We start from the raw sequence: 13,259 nt of genomic DNA, 5'->3' as shown, positions 1-13,259 counted from the left end.
CCCCGGAGTGCTTGTTATTGCTCGCCTGGAAATCAGTCAGGGTCTGGCCAAGAAATTATGTTCCAGTTGAAGCTCCTTGTTCAGGAGGTAATTTATGCAATTGCAAGAAGACTGCTCCCATGGCCAAACGACTTCTATTAGCATAACTTTAATTCTCTACTTTTAACAGAAATAATTCACGCTTTGTGTTTTTCTTCAGGACCCTTTAATAGACTTCAAGCACAGCTTCATGGAAAGATTAGGGTTCTGTCTTTCCACCAGTGATTGCTTCAACAGTAGAAACTGCTTGAATTTTTTTCAAAAGCTAGTCTGGAAAAATGGAACAGATCCTGGCAGGTGTCTATCCCAAAGTTTTGTCTTTTCTCAGATTAGCATTTTGCTATGCAGGCTACTCCGACTAGATTGTCTTCCCCAAGTCAGTGCTGTTGCTTGCAAACGTAATACTTCTAGCAAATGTTAGAGGTCTCAACTGTGTTATCTACTTTAGAATAAAGAAGCAGAGAGACCTGGGAGAGTCTGGCCAACATCTGTTCTCATTCTTGCTGTGGTCTCTCAGTAGATTTGGTTGTTGGATCAGCCAGCAGCTCTCCACAGAACATGGAACTGCCAAGGCACTGCGGTGTCTGATGTGTGTTATGACATATGGGTACGTGGCTCCTCCAGAACTATTCATCATGTTACAGTGCTTAACGTGCTTTTAAGTGTGGGTGTCTGTGGGTAAGAGGATGGCTAAGGACTGTGGGCATCAGGCTTTGGCTACTCCAGGGTCAGGCCCCATGCAGGACCTGCTGAGCTCTGTGGTGCGCTCTGGCCCGCTGCAAGATCTCAGGTTGAGTGCAGATGGAGGAAAGCATGGTCAGGGTACATTTGGGTACATTTTCAATTTCCATGGCTCCTTTTTTCCCTATTCAGGAACTAAAGCATAGACTTAGGGAAGTTGTGGCTTGGCTGTGAGGCTTAACTAGAAAGAAAAAAATAGATAGTTAATTTGTCTTGAATTCTTAAAAAAGCTATGAACAAGAGCTGCCTATCAAGCATTAAAAGCGGGATAAAATTGCAAACTATGAGCCTTTTTATTAATGGTGATCATAATTAACACTAGACATACAGCTATATGTTGCATAAAGTATAGAGGAACAGATGGGGACCCAGTTCTTGCTTTGTGTTGTATGAAATCACATGAGCACACAATTATCACTATGGGAAAATTCCTGAAAATGTGCTCCTTCTGTCATCTCAAAGGAGATGTATTTAATTGATACCATGGCACCATATGCAGAAGGTGCTCAAGGCCAGGTTGGATGGGCTCAGAGCAGCCTGATCTGGTGGGGGAGCAACCAGCCCATGGCAGAGGTTGGGATCGGATGGGCTTCAGTGTCTTCCAACCTAAGCCAACAAATAATAATAAAAAAATCTACTTGTAGTTCTGTGCTTGGATTAGTTTGTAATGCAAAAGAGGGAGGGAAGTCTATTTCCAATTATGGCAATATATTTTGCCAGCCTGCACCGTTGGACAGTTGCCAGGGAAATTCTCTAATCATCAAAGAACATGTTAGTGTTAATGTGATTTTTGTGGGTCTCCTAGGGGGAATGGCTGATGTCCTTCCAGGAGAAAGGCACTGCAGAAAAAATCAAGCTTTCCTTACCGATGGGACCCATCTAAGTGTATTGCACAAATGAAGATTGTTTTCCTGAAAGAGAGGTGCCTTTCCTCCAAGCATCACACCAAGCCTGCTGACATCCACTGTCAGAGTTGTGTGAGCAGCTGAGGCTTTTCCCACGGAGCACTGCCACTGCAAGCCAGCAGTGGGGCTGATGGGACAAGAAACATCATGCAGTCAGTCATGGTCTGCTTTTGGGAGGAGGAAGTAATGAAATCTGTAGTCTCCAGGAGTGTCTGCCACTAGCTGTTCTGTTCTGTTTTGCCATGTGAATCTGAACACCTGGCTGTTGGGCTTTCTGCTTTTGTAGCCCATGTAATCCAGGGGCAGAACAGCATCCAGGCAAGCTGCAAAAGCAGTTGTGCAGCAGACTGGTGAGGTGCTGTGCCTGGGGCAGAGCCAGAGTCTTACCAAAGGGGAGTGCAAAAAGTTGCCTCTCTTTTCAGGAGACAGGTAGCAGTCATGGAAATGGAATTTAAGTGCAAGTGGGCTTCAGCCTTGGAACTGTGGTGTGTGAGAGTTTATAAGTAAGTAACCAAAAACTTTCAGGGCTGTACTGCTCTCTAACTGGGCTTTCAAGGTGGATCCTGGCAACCCTGAGCCTGATCATAGAGACCGTTCCCTTCTGTGGTGAATTTTAATGGCTAGAGCTGGAAAGTCCCCACTGACTTCAGGTGTAAGTAGGTACCTGAGTGCCTTTGTGGTTCAGGATTTTGGGTGCTGGCAATGGAGCTCACTCCACAGGGAACACACATGGGCTGCAGCTGCTGACTGCTGTCCTGCTGGCAGCCATGGGAACTATCCATACCCTGCTACTTGGCCTGTCACTGATAACATTTCATCTCTATTGGGAAACTGGTTGAAAATGGAGTGGGTGATGAGTGCTCTGTTAGCTCAGAGCACAGGCTATCAGATTGCCTTTCAGTCTTTTTCTTTTGGGGACAAATGCGAGCTGGTTGAACACCAGGTGGAAGAGCAAGGACAGGAACAGACTGGGAGCTGGTGTGATGCTGGGCTACTCAGGGGCACTAACACTGGTTCTGCACAGCACCCAGTTGGGAGGGATGCTGGGGATGCCAGAATGGATATGCTGCAGCCACCAGGCTATAGGAAACCTAACTGAGAGTTCCTTGAATACAGCCCCAAATGTTTCACTGTCCTGGTGCCCCCTGGTTTGTTAAATGAGGGTCTGTCCCAAAGAGGCATAACTGGAGAATCTGACCTGTTTATCAGCTGTTACTTTTCTGTTAAAATTAAACTAGTTTTTAACTAATGTATGGTTGCCTTCTTGTTACACTGTATGACAAACCACGTGTGATATTAAACAGGTGTTTGTTAAAGGTTAGATAGGATATGCTGTATCTCCTCATCTCCTCACCCTCCTTCATTCTCCCAAAGTACCATTCATGTTTATACGGTGCTTTACATTTTTCAAAGCACTCTGCAAACATTAACTAATTAATCCTCACAGCCCACTATACATATGCTTTAATTAATTAGCTCTCATTTACTTAACTCACACTGTCTCATTAAATATAAATTGAATGTATGTTTGGGAACTTTAACTAGAAACAGTACTGAGGTTTTATGCAAAGCACAAATGCAAAATATGTTAATAGTGGCTGGAGGCAGTAAAATTCAAATACCAAGGTATTTAGCAAAAAATATGTTGTGGTGTCAGCGAGCAGAGTCAGACAATTAGCTGCTCCTATAAAATGCATATGTTGTCATGGCCTCCAAGTTATCACTCACCCTGTGTTGTTGCCATAGCAATCTGGTAATTTATGTCCCGAAATGTCTGTCTGTGCACTTTGTTCCATTAGTTTAATTTTTCAGATTTGCAGAAGCTCAGTGCTGTGTGAGTTGGAAGTTGGCTGTGAATTACTCAGATCTGGAGTCCACTGATGCGGACACGTAAATGTTAACGCTTAGACTTACTCTGGATCTCGGGTTGCCTTCTGCATTACAAACCCACCCAAGAAAGGAGCAAGGAGACTCAGTACCTGTGTTATGGTCGTCTCTTGATAGCTCTGTCTGCAGGCTGTTATTGACAGCAGGTGTGACATTGATTTTGTCTCAGCTTTGTAGCCTGGTCAAGATCATCGCTCCCAGCAAGGAGAAAGGATTGTTGCTGTATGCTGACCAAACCGAATTGCACTGTCACAGGTACTTGCAGTTATTTAGGGCCAAACTGATGTGGGTGTTGGTGAGAGCCAAAGTATCCCTGGAGGGCTCAGCCTGTTTTGTCCTGCTGCAGTTCTCTTGATTGTTGCATCCTGAAGCACTGAAGAGTTGAACAGGTGCTGCGTGCCAACCAAGAGGGAATCACAGCTCAGTGATGAATGAAATGTTTTTCTAGGAGGAAATTTTGTAGATCAGCACATGTGGAGCTAAGAGAGCTTTGAGAGGAATGGGACATCACTTATGTTATGTAAATGTGGCTAGAAATGAAGCATTATCTGGACACCTTAGGTCTGCATTAAGCCCTCCAAATCCCTTAGTACCCCCAGGAAATTGTTGTTATTTGCAGTTTTGTGGATTACTTCACCTTTTTCCTCTTCCCATATCTTGGAGAAATAATGGGTCAGAGCTTTGTCTTGCTGCCCAGATGCACTGAACAGATCCTTTCCTCTGTAAGAAACTGGGAAATCTCTCCTAATTTTTGTTCCCAAAAAGCCAATTTTTTTTAATTATTATTATTTATATATGTATTTCTTTGACTCTGTATATGTAAGAAGCAATCTGTAGTTGCCCAGTGGCAATTTAATTGAGTGGGGCTGTGTGGTGAGGGATGGGAGGACTCATGCTGTGGATGCTGGTTGTAGTAGGAGCAGGAGCAGCATACATACTGTAGTTCCAACACGGTTTGTATATGCAATTGTGTTTGAATGTATGTTCATTTGATAGCTGTGCTTTTGAACTACTGAGGGCCTTCCATAAACAAACAAGCTATTAGTGATGCCTGACATTTTACTAAAAATACCTGTTTCCATACGAGCAATGTAGTAGATTATTATTACTATGAGGTATTCCTGGGAGCCGTTCTATGTCTGCTCCTTCTCCTGAATTCTCTTTACCAAGAAAGCTCTTGCAGGCTGAGCACAAACTCCTTGTGCAACTCTTGATGCCTTCAGGAATGCATTCCTCAGATATGTGACTATCAACTGGTTATTTTGATGGCACATGAGAGAGTAAAGCACCTCATTTATAAGGCGAATGAGTTCAAAGGAGCAGAAATGTGTGCTTTCACTCAGGTCAGCAGGTTTCTTTGAGGACACAAAGAACGAGAGTGTTGTATAGTATAATAGCATTTCAGAGCAAGTTTCACTCAAAAGTATAATGAGGAGTCCATGGCACAACATTGAAGTAATTGCTGGAACAAGAACATGATTGCATTTTTGGAAAGGGCATTGTGAAGTTTTTGCAAGTGAGTACTTCTTCCTCTTCCTTATTTATCAGAATACTGTAAGTGTTCAATAACAACATCCCCTAAACCTGTTATTTCTCCCAGTGATCTTTTGTCTTGTCCAAAGGCATTTGTAAGAATATAAGAATAATCAAGTCCAGTGTCTCATTTACAGCAGCATAGGGGCAAGGGTAGTGTTAGTACTCCAAATATTCTTTTTCTTCGAGCAGTGTGTGCTTCAATGCTTTCATAAAATGAAGGCAGTGTTTTTGTTTTTAGCGGCTCTTTGTACGTTTTTCTTTAATGAAATGTTTCTGGTTTTAATCTGTCTCTGCCATCCTCAACATCCTGGACAAGGTTTTCCCTTGCTGCAGTACACACTTATGAGGAATCTCCTCCTTTACATTGTTTTGAAGCTGTTTTTATGGTGGTTTAATCCAAAACCCTTTCATTCTTGTTTTGAGAGAGTGTGTGTTCAGTCATCACCTGTTCCCCTTCTCCACGCCACTCCTGATTTTATGGATATTTTATTTTCCTTAGCTGTCTTTCTTCAGAATAGAAGAAACCTAATCTACTTAGACTGGAACCATTTCAGCTATCTTTGACAGCTAGCTCAGGGTGAAGATATCAGTACATGGAACTGCCATTCAAGTAAACTCACCAATTTGTCCTTACTCGTGGGAGCAAGCTCACTGAATTCAGTGCCATTTTCAGAAAATAGAGCCTTGGGTACCGGATATTTGAGAGCATGTGAAGGTAATGACTTTGCAGGGTCTTGTTGATGCTGGTTTTTGTGACGAAGGATGAGTGCCAGGGTAAAGGAACAAAAAGCATTTTCTTGTTTTAAGAACTTTCTGGTGGATTGCAAGCGTACAACATCTCAACTATGAAAAGTAAATGGAAAGGCTACTTCTTTCAGCACTGAAAATGATGTAGGAGGATTGATTATGCTGTTCTGCTCAGAGTGATAATATGAGTTTGGAAGAGATGTGGAATACGTTAAGATGTTAGGCAAGCTTTGCTGGTGCTTTTTAATTTTCACCTTGATAGTTACAAATAATTCATTTTGCTCCAGCTGAGAGCATGTGTACAGTGAAAAGGGTAAAAAAAAAGGTTGAACTAAAAACCTCTTGAGACAGTTGCAAACAGAAGAAGCACAGCCTGAGAAGGTACACGTTGTTAGTCAGCTGTAAGTCAGCAGCTGCCTGTCCCTTCCTCCCATAGTATTTCAGACTCTTCCTTGTGATTCAGTAGCTCATAATAAAATTTACTCTATCAGACTGATTATTCAGTTGTTTTGAATAAATCTGCTCTAGTGCTGTTGTGGGGACTCCCTTCTCTCTGTTTTTCTGCAGCACGTCATTTATCTTGGGCAGTCACAACAGCCAAATCCTCAGGAGAACACACAAATGGTTTTCTCGGGGCTGTGTCTCCTTTAATAACTTATTTCTTAAGTAGCAGCGTTTCCTGTGGTCTTCATTGGAAAACAATGAGAGGGAAACAGCAGCAATTAGTGTGCTGTGGTCCCTGGAATTCCTCACTGCTCTGCTATGTGCTGCTGTGAGATCCAGCCTGCATTCCAAAGGGCTACCTTTGAGTGAGTCTGTTCAGCACTTGCACCAGTGGCACCTTGAAACCAGATTCTATTTTGTAATCGATTTCCTTCATTTCTGGGCTTGCTTTCTAGGCTTTGCCAAGCAATGAAAAGATCAGGTGAAATCTAACAGCTTTGCCAGTCATCCAAACTATGGGTGGGAGGAGAAAAATGTTCCAGCCTAAACCTCTGGCTAGCCTAGAAAATGTGATTGATGGCTGTGGACTGTGCTTGCATCTGAGTTTTTAGCACCTTCTGGACACCTTAATTTGGCTGGGTGTAGCTTAAGAGTGATGGCAGACACACTTCTGTGTAGTTATGGTTCCAGTCCAGTTTTTCTGCTATAATTCAGCTTGTGTCAATTAGTGCTTTCAGCTCTTGCTAGGATTTGCAAATCACTATTTGCGAAGGGATTTTATGTGGAATCAGCCAGAAAAAGAAACCAACATGCAATTACTTTGTGTGTATATGTGTCTATAAAGGTTTCAGTCCATTCTTCTTGACCAGCAGCAAAATGGAGACACAAAGTCAATGTTTGCAAAGAGTTTGCATGATTACATTTCAGAATTAATTCAATATGATCCCAAAGAAAACCTCAGCTCTCAGGTTGTATTAGGAAAATCTGGCCCCCAGTTTTGATTTGGCAACTGTCTTGGAATAATAAAACAAAACAGCATTATTAAGGCCCCTGGATTGTTGCAAACTATAGCATAAATGTAAAATGTCTGAATAAAACATTTGAAGCTGCTACTCAAGAGATTTTTTTTAAGCCACTTCTGCAGCCTTTAAAAAATACCTGAGCTTAATTTACTCGGGAGGGAAATTACTTTTACTCCGTGTGCCCATCAAAGTTTCAGCAGGTTGTGGGAGTCTGCTGTATGGCAAAACTTCCAACCTACAGCGCTGCTCTGAGTTATTGGGCACACAGCTCATGCCCTTCTCCAAAGTTAACCCTGGAGTTGTGATGAACTCACTGCCATAAAGCCTGTCTCCTGCACCTTCCTTCCCCTCTTTATTTTTCAGTGAGGAAAAGAGCTTTTTTTTAGTTATTTTCATTCCAATAAGAAAAGCAATATTGCTTTTTTAATGGATTTGTTTCTTTCCTCGCTGCAAAAACCTCTTGGGAGAGTGTGGCTGGGAAGAGATGACTTGACTGTTTTTCTCTTTTGAGGGAGATGGAAAGGATGTGAATGGGGAAGACTGCAATTAAAATGCCTCTTTTTCTTTGCTCTGTCTTTGGAAAAATACATTCAAGAAAGATGAGAAACTGCTCCATTTCAGTAAAGCAAGCACTAACAAGAAAAATTACAGTGGTTTTAGAAAATTGGGTTGGAAAGGCCATGAATCTGTGTCTTTCTTCCTGTTTAAAGACAGGATAGACTCACCTTGCTGTTGCTGTGACAGATGCTTTTCTAAACTGCTCTTGGAAGATCTTTGTAAAATCTCAATTCCTTATGAATGTACAATTCTAATGCTTCTCTGTACATTTTGCTTGGTTGGACATTAGGAACAGTTTATGAATTCTCTCTGCTGCAGTCCTAGCCTGTTTCTTGATGCTGGTCCAGAAGAGGATTTGAGAGCTGGTGGTGAGGAGGGCATGGCACTGAGCACCCCTCTCCCTGTGGGGGTCAGAGCCTGAGGACTACGGACATCTCACCCAATCCCAGATCATCCCAGTGCGTTTCCAGGCAAGCCAGTTGTGACAGGCAGGCTTCTCTCTTCAGGTTCAGAGCAGGAATCAGCTGGGTTTTGTCTTTATAGGAGCCACGCAAACCAGCAGTGAAATGCAGGGGATGTAACTCAGTCAGAATTAGGTCCAATGGTGCACGTTTGTGCACACATACATGTGAGTCGTCTTGAAGGTCAGAAAAGTGGTATCAGCCAAAGTGCTGTGTTTACCTAGAATATGAGCAGTTCAGGCCTCAATGACATGATTTGGCTTGCTAGCAGTATGCAGAAGTATTTGCTGTTCCTTTGTAATACTGTACAGTTTCCCATTTCTATTTTTCTCTCAGCAGCTGTTTCTATGTATGTGTCAGGGGGGATTTGTCCTGCTATATTAGTGAATTTATTTTCTTTCTGAAACAAAACTGCAACTGATATAAACGAGTGCCTCGTTGTTTTTTTTATGGGCAAGGGCTGTCCCAGAGCTGGGGTTGAGCAGCTGCTGCGTCACATAATAGAAATCATAGCCCTGTTCTTGCAGTTACCTAGATGAAAATCTCTGGCAAATTAAATCAGCCCCCAACCTCTTTATACTGTTGCTGCACTGCTAGAGACTGTTAGATAACGAAATGAGAGTGTAATGGTCTTGCTCAGAGGTATTCCCCACCCCATCAAAATCCCACTTCTGAGACGTGTCTGGAAGGTCAGGGCTGCAGCTCTGCTTGGGGATATACCTGTGAGCTGAGCTATGCCTGCCTGGAGGAGTTTTCTGAAGGGAAGGAGCAAGCCTTTGTTCTTATCATCGTTTTCCCCTTTGTGAGTGATGAAGATCACGCAGAGCTCCCCTGTGCCTAAATCATTATGGGGAGAATAACAGCGTGGTCTGGCTGGGAGCCCAAATCTGCATTGCTGTGCTGAAGGTCTGCAGCTCTCCCAGCAGGGATGTGCAGCTGCTGGGGACGTGGTGGTCACGCTCTGGCTGGGAGATGGACCTGAGCAGGATTGATTGCTCACAGGTAGATCCTTTAAACTGAGTGGCAGCCTAAGCTCTTGTTCCAATCAATAACATAAATACACCACTCGCCCAGCCCTGGGAAGATGGGAGCTATGTGTGGGGGAGTAAGCATTAAAGTTATTTATCGTCACATGGCGCAGGGATGAAATATTGGGCTTCCCTGACAGATTAGAGATTTAAAGCTCATTTAAACCTGCTTTTGAAATCTAATTAATCTGGGACAAATTCCTCTGAATGCTCCTGCTTTGCTGTAAAAATGGCTGCTTCTTCTTCTAGGAATTTATTGCACTTTGGTTAACTTAATACAAAGGCCAAATTCACTTGATAATCAAGCATAGGTTATACTGCAAAATCGTAATATCTCATTTCTGCACTACTTAATTAGGACTGCCACAAATAGCCCAACCAGGGAAGGGAGGGAGGAATCCCACAGCATCAAGCCTGAACACAGTGTGATAGCTGCACAACAGAGCCTTTCCTCGGCTCTTGCTCACACCCACTCGAGGAGGTTTCTGTAGTTTAGATCACAGCAGATGGGGGTGGTGGCAACAGTCACAGAGGAAACCTCGCATCATAATGGCAGAACTTGTAGCTAGAATAAACTGAGCATGCTTGGATGTGCCTTCCCAGCAGCTCTCTGGTTGTCTGCTTCCTCTTTCCTTGCTTGAATTTGATCCAAGAGCTGAAATTAAAGAGAGAATTTCCCCTGAAAATTGTCTTATTTTTTTCTCCCTTTCCCTGCAATGGCTGCATTCCTGTTGTGCTTGCCCTGCTGCATCTTTCCTCCCTGGGATGTTGGTCCTCAACATCTAGGCTGACCCCTGGAGTAGCCGCTACTGCCAACATTTGTAACCTGGCAGGGAGGAGGTGGTTTTGCCCCATCCTGAGCATTATACTGGCTGTTACAAGGACCCAGGTGCTCTTCTTTCTTGGCTGAGACCTGCTGCTGAAGCACCTGGTAGGCCAGTTTGTTTATCTGGCCACTGGTCTTTGAAGGATGGGGCTGCCATGGAGTTGTCATGAACGCTGCTCTCCAGAGCAAATGAGAACAAATGAGAGGGAGGGAGATTATGGCCTGAGCAGCAGTAATCCTGCCAAAACCTGCCCCAATGTTCAATAGCTTTTAAACTGTCTAATGACTTAGGCTGAGGGAGAGGTCTGACCACAGGTACCAGCAGCTCTGCCTGATTCACCTTCCAAGGGCAGCTCTGCAAGCAATATTTTTAAGGTGCTGCAGGCTGGGAGCAATGAAGCAAAATGCTGTGGTCTTGTTGCAAGGCATCACCTCCTGTATCCAGGCGGTCACAGCATCACCACCTGGGGGGACTAATCATGATGTAGTGGGTAACAAGGGCTGGAGGAGGGAGCAGGAGGAAAGGGGTGACATCTGACAGCCCCTCCTTGGGGGTCCTGAAGGCTGGAGACCTTAGCCAAAGGTCAGAACTTTCAGTCTTTTTTTTTGGAGAGGTCTTCAGGCTGAATCGTAGCTTTTATTCCAAGCCTGTTATATGAGAGAGGAGGGAAGGTAAATCCTGGAGAAAAAGATTGACTGAAGCCAGCAAGCAAGGACAGGAATTGTGATCCCAAGGATGATGGCCAAAGGCAGAGAAGGGCTATGGAGCCAGGTTCTGCAGGGAGGGATGCTTACCATATGTGAAGATCCATTAATGGCAGAGGTTGACTAAGCCTTCTATAAATTTTCTGCATGGGTATCTCCTTGAAATGGAGATTCATAATAATCAGAATTGAGCAGATAAAACCAAGGTCTGGGAAGGGGAATTGCTTGGCCAGAGCTGAGCTGGGGTCTGGTTCCATGCCAGCCCCCTGCATGACCAAGGTGCTGTGGAGCTCTTGTTTCAGGCCATGGAGAGATTTGATTTATTAATTGTATTTTCCTTGCAAGGGCTGAGACAGGTTGTGTCTCCTCAGTGTCTTTTGCAGGTTTTAAAATAAGAAAAGTATTTATAAGGTAGCTATAAAAACAGAATTCCCCGAGTGAAGCATGAAGTCCAGGCTCTTATCTGCAGTTTTAGAGGCTATTTCAGAGAAAATGTAGCACAAAGTGAATTGGCCTCAGAGAAAAGAAATTCAGGGCTTTTTTTTTTTTTTTTTTTACACTTTATATTGTCTTTCAAATCCACCTTCTCTCGCAGTCATATGGGATCAAAGGGACATGGTGAGCTAAGTGCCTGCAATGGATGAGTTTAGGTAGGTTGAAGGATTTCTTGTCTCATTATTTTAGTGCAAGTCCTCAAAGGAATCTCAGGAACCCTCAAAGCTTCACCGAAGTAAAAGCAACAGAGCAAGCCATGATGTCTTAAGAGAAACAAGGAAGAAATTAGGTTGCTCATAGGAAATCTCCATCTTTAGTTGCAGGTCAAAATACCCTGCTTCCTACCTCTTCCTCAGCCTTTTTATTTTCCAACAGCACCCTTCTTTTGTGCGTACCTGAGTATGTACCAATGCCCAACAGCCTTTAATTTCAATATTCCTGAGAAGCCGCTCTATATTTGTCTTCCCTATCCTCGTTTACTCTTCACAGGATGGTTCTGTCTCATATATTTCTGAGAAGGGTCAGGAAAGTGAGAGGAAAGAAATCCATATGTTTTGTTTGTGGTTAGTCAGTGATCACTTATGACTTTCAGCCTGCAAACACTCCATCTCTTTAAAGCTATATTGGCTATTCACCTCCTGGTGTTGCTTAGAAACTCATTTTGCTTTCTTAAGCCCCACGTTTTTCAGTGTGCTGGTAGATAGGTGTAATTGATAAGTATGAAAGCACCTCTGGTAAAAACAAAGGTTCCTTTAGTGTGTGATTAATTCCCAATGAGCTGAAAGTTGTGGGAATAACACACAGTGAGACACTTACAGATCCTAGACACTTTTCAATACTTAAGTCTACTCTTTCCAAATGAAGACTGCTTGCAGGTGCCTTGCAGAACAGTTTTTCACTGGAGAAAGATGTTTTAATTAGAAAAGCAGAAACAGTGCTTACACTTCTTGCTCTGCACCACTAGATGTATCTCAGCAGTGATGAAGCCAAGCATTCAGGTAATGCTTGAGCAGCCTGCATTGCATCAGGGACATGAGGAGGCATCAGCACTGTGGCTATGGGACTAACTGATACACTTGGCCAGAAGCTGACTTTCCAAATTGCTTGTTGAATAGAAAAGAAATAAAGCATGTTAGGACAGACAGTGTCCCTGATGTGACCAAGTGGCCGATGTATGTGTCAAAATTCAGTGTGCTGTTTTCATCACTGCACAAGCAATGGAAAAGGCAATTTTGCTGCCTTCTGGCTGAGTCCTATTGCCTTGGAGACAGTTTTCTATGACTGCCAAGCAGACAGTTTGATTAAGTACTAAACTTGAAAAAAAAAAGTAAATAGCCTATTCAAACATGTTAAGCATAACCTGTCAGCTACTTAGACACTATTTAACCATAACCTATTTAAATATACTTCCATTTAAACCTGTGTGGATCTTATTTGTGCCACGTACCTTGTAGATGAAATGTCTTTATAGTAACAAAAATGAAGTAATAAAAAAACAAGCATCAGCTTTGCTTAAAAACACAATGAACAGTGATGTAGGGTTGCAAGTATGTTGTATTGCCACTATGTGATTGCTTTATATTAGTGTCTGAGATAAGGAAATTCGTTAGCCCAGCTCCACAGTTGGCACCTCACTGTTTTACCACCACCACTGTTTGTCAGACTTTCAAAGTTTTGCACGTTCCCATCATTTCACCATATGACTGGATTTGTCTTCTTTATTACCTTGCGGATTTCAGAATGTGTTTGGGAAAGGCAAACAAGGGATGGGTATTTTAGTTCTTTCCTATTGTACTGCATCATGTTTCCCCACAGTCTGTGTGTGGAATGATGCTATTCTGCACCTCCTTGCACAGGCAGAGGCT

General features: G+C 43.1%; 1 long non-coding RNA gene across 4 annotated transcripts; it reads right to left on the bottom strand.

The window, feature by feature from the left end:
- Positions 1–202: 202 nt before the first annotated feature.
- On the bottom strand, positions 203–10,031 carry LOC116235519 (uncharacterized). Of its 4 annotated transcripts, none has more exons than XR_016469464.1 (5): positions 9,748–10,031; positions 8,047–8,560; positions 3,414–4,016; positions 1,647–1,812; positions 203–961 (listed from the first exon to the last, which is right to left on the bottom strand). It is a non-coding gene; the product is annotated as an uncharacterized LOC116235519 (long non-coding RNA). The 4 variants fall into 4 exon arrangements; XR_016469465.1 differs by having other exon boundaries at positions 3,665–4,016; XR_016469466.1 differs by lacking the exon at positions 9,748–10,031 and adding an exon at positions 9,061–9,138.
- Between the last annotated feature and the right edge of the window lie 3,228 nt (positions 10,032–13,259).

This window comes from Phasianus colchicus, chromosome 10, assembly GCF_987193195.1.
Source record: "Phasianus colchicus chromosome 10, bPhaCol1.hap1.1, whole genome shotgun sequence".
Lineage (NCBI taxonomy): Eukaryota > Metazoa > Chordata > Aves > Galliformes > Phasianidae > Phasianus > Phasianus colchicus.
Note: the sequence above shows the minus strand (reverse complement) of the source record. Positions and strands in the feature narration are given on the sequence as shown.